Source organism: Nematolebias whitei, chromosome 1, assembly GCF_014905685.2.
Source record: "Nematolebias whitei isolate Nwh7 chromosome 1, NemWhi1, whole genome shotgun sequence".
NCBI classification, from domain to species: domain Eukaryota; kingdom Metazoa; phylum Chordata; class Actinopteri; order Cyprinodontiformes; family Rivulidae; genus Nematolebias; species Nematolebias whitei.
The window spans coordinates 36,708,319-36,711,524 of record NC_056498.1 but is presented as its reverse complement, the minus strand read 5'-3'; the positions used below and the strand labels follow the sequence as shown (position 1 = coordinate 36,711,524).

Genomic DNA, 3,206 nt, shown 5'->3' with positions numbered 1-3,206 from the left:
TGACTCGGCTCTTCCTGTTAGCTCGGTCTTTGTGTGGCCGTTCGCCTGGTGAGCTGTATCTGTTGTGTCTGTGTGAGAGGAGAAAAGAGACTGGGCGAACCGGAGCCCCCCTCGGCTCCCATTGTGTCACCATTCTGGCTTTTTTACTCCGACCCTCAGTTTTTCCACGCCGCTCTGAACCCGGGGGGTAGTGCAGCTAGTATGTTGTCTCTAAAGTCGGGGGGTAGAAGACCACCTTTAGCTTCTGAATGAATTGTAAGAGTGTGAGACTTTGACACCATGTTGTCTGTATGACAACAACAAAGCTGCTTTGTTTTCCAGGCGTGAGGAGACCCACGGAGGGATGATTGGCAGCTGAAGGCGAGACTTAACACAACTGTGAATCGATAACTTTGGTGCTACTCGAAAAGGTGAGGTGTGTGTGTTTCCTGACACTTGAAGCCGGCGTATCTGCACTCGGCAGCAGCGACTGGCAAAGGCTGATTTCTGTGAAGTGAATGAGATAGAGTTGGGGGGGGGGGACTGGTGGTTTTGTAACCGGCCTTTAAATAGAGACATCCAGAGTCAGAGGGAGGAAGAAGGGAAGAGAAAAGGAACTGGTGGGAGGAATTGATGCCTATGTCTGAAGCTAATTGAGGAAGAGGAGTGAGTTATAACGTGTGTGTGATGTAAGTGGTGGTACTGGACTTCTGGTGTCAATTCAGTGAACATTTTATCATTGCTGAAAGGCCACTGTTGGTCTGTTAGCAAAATATCTAAAGAACCGCTAGACAGACGTATTGAATTTTTCAAAAAGTAATCGTTGGATGGACGTCTACAAGTTTGGAGTCAACCTGAATCAACATGGCTGCCTAAGCCAACTGACTGCAGAAAACACAAATGGTTGTCATCAGCCGACCGGGGGCCTTTCTGGGTGGAGTTTGCATGTTCTCTCGTGCATGCGTGGGTTTTTGCTGGGTACTCTGGTTTCCTCCCACAGACCAAAAACATGCATGTTGGACTGATCGGTAACTCTAAATTGTCTCCGGGTGTGAGTGAGAGAGTGAATGGTTGTTTGTCTCCATGTGTCCCTATGATGGACTGGAGACCTGTCCAGGGTGTCCCCCGTCTCTCGCACAGTGACTGCTGGATATGGACACCAGTGACCCCCCCAGGACCGAAAAGGAAGAAGTGGGGATGCATAATGTTATTTTTTAGGTTTAACCTTTTCTCTACTTAAGACTCATTTAAAGTGGCAGCAGGCCAAGTCTTGATTAAAATACATTTTAATATGGTTTTAATTTGTTGGACACGTGAAAAGTAACGAGTGCAGGTTTCAAAAGCTGAAAGTTACTCACGTTTTACGGAAATCTTTTAACTGGTGGTGTAAAAAAAACAGGGAGAGGAGAGTTGTCTGGTCTTCTTTTGTGTTTGTGTGGGAAGGTGCACGGTAGGCCTGTCACAGTAATACATTTTGTTGGGCAATTAATTTAAGAAATTATTGCAATAAACAATAATATTGTTTGAAATTTAACTATAAATTGTAATTATTGTCAAACTTAAGAAGAAATGTTTAATTTGTTTTGATTGTAGTACCTTTTTTCGACCACCAGATGGCAGTACTTGACTGTTTGAACTGAAGGATGGATAGTGAGGGAGCGAGTAGCGTGTCTCTTTAAGAACATAAGGAGGGAGGCCCCTGACGTGACATGGGTTGTCTCTTTCCTGTTTTTCTGGTTCTCAAAATGGCGGACACGGTGTGGTTTGAGCTCTAGCATTTTTCACACAAAGCTTTTAATTAAATATTGGTAAACAAGTTCTCAGCTTCTTTTTGCAGAAAGAAAACAACTTTTTACACGAAGGCACAGGTTTCAACCGTGAATTTTGGAACTTTGACAAGACGGAGGGGTCCCCCCCCCCCCCCCCGGTCGGCCCGTTTGCCTTAGCATCTCAGCTTAGCTGCTTTTAACCATCTAAAAACATTTTGGACGGTTAAAACAGATTTTAAAGAGAAAGGGCGGGGTCAGTGAAGAGCACCGGAGTTGAGCCTTTTGTCATCCAGTGTCTTCAGTAGAAAGAGAGACACGAAGAAACGATAAAGCCGATAAATGAAAACGAGGTCAATAATTTTCATTTCTCACGCGATTAATTGATTTATTGTTAATCGCGGCAGGCCTAGTGTGCGGGTGTTTGATGGCACTGCTCCCACTCTCCACTCCAGCTCCTCTTCTTAATCTATCCCTCCATCCTGTTCAGACCTTCTGTCGCTCCCCCACTCCCCTCCTCCTCTCCATCACGCCTGCTGTAATGAGATTAAACCTTAGTGTATGCTCTGGGCGCACACACACTTTGTACACACCCCTCAGAGTAGTTCAGTACACGCACAAAATCAACCACTTTAAAAACGGAGAGCTTTTTTCTCTCGTGCACTAAAAGTGCACATACCTGGCACGACGGTGCAGCTTGCACAGTTGGACTGCATCCAGCGCCGCACACTCTTGGCACATGACCAAAGCCTCTCACTCCTAGTCTTCCCCTCTCCTGTCTCTTGCATCAAGAGGCTCACACTAAGGATTAAAGCAACACCAGATCTTCATAGGTGAGCCCCCCCCCACCGAGACGTCGGTGGTCAAAAGAAAAAAAACACTTTTGTGCCGCTTTGACTTCCTGTCGCCTCCTGCTGGCTCAAACCTGCAACACAGCCAGCCACAGACAAAAGTTAAACATTTCTTGAGGAAATAAAGGAATGAGACGAATAATTGGATGTTATCTCTGCCTTACCCCCCCTCCCTGTTGACACCCACTCAAACCATAACGGAGAACCCAGTGGCGATTGTTCACTGACTCTCGTCTCACTCTTGTTTCTCTCCGCAGCCCGTTGGCTTCGAGCTTCTCGGTGCAGACGACGGAGGAGTTGGAGTGAGGCCCTCTCTGTGCTGCAGTGGAGGGCTTCACACGCACAGCTAGTCCGGTGAGCACCACCCGCTTTCACGCACGCACCCACGTGCAACAGATCCCACAGATAGTTGTGCACATTTTGCACGGTTTGATACGACACTGTGCAGAAGTTGAGTCGTTGGGGAATTTTCTTAACATTTTGATCAATAGTTCTCGGGGCTTTCTTCGAATATTAATATTAAAATCGGTTAACTGTTAAAAAAAGAAAAAAAAGTTTAATCGTGTCATCTGGACAGATTCTTCCAGCGTGCAACACTAACGCGTCTCCG

At 46.4% G+C, this 3,206-nt stretch overlaps 1 protein-coding gene across 1 annotated transcript in view; it reads left to right on the top strand.

The window, feature by feature from the left end:
- Positions 1 to 321: 321 nt before the first annotated feature.
- The window catches only part of kdm6ba (lysine (K)-specific demethylase 6B, a), a gene marked incomplete at its 5' end in the record, with an annotated part of 16,204 nt that continues 13,319 nt past the window's right edge, over positions 322 to 3,206 (top strand). The window contains 2 exon segments of the mRNA XM_037676776.1: positions 322 to 410; positions 2,854 to 2,950.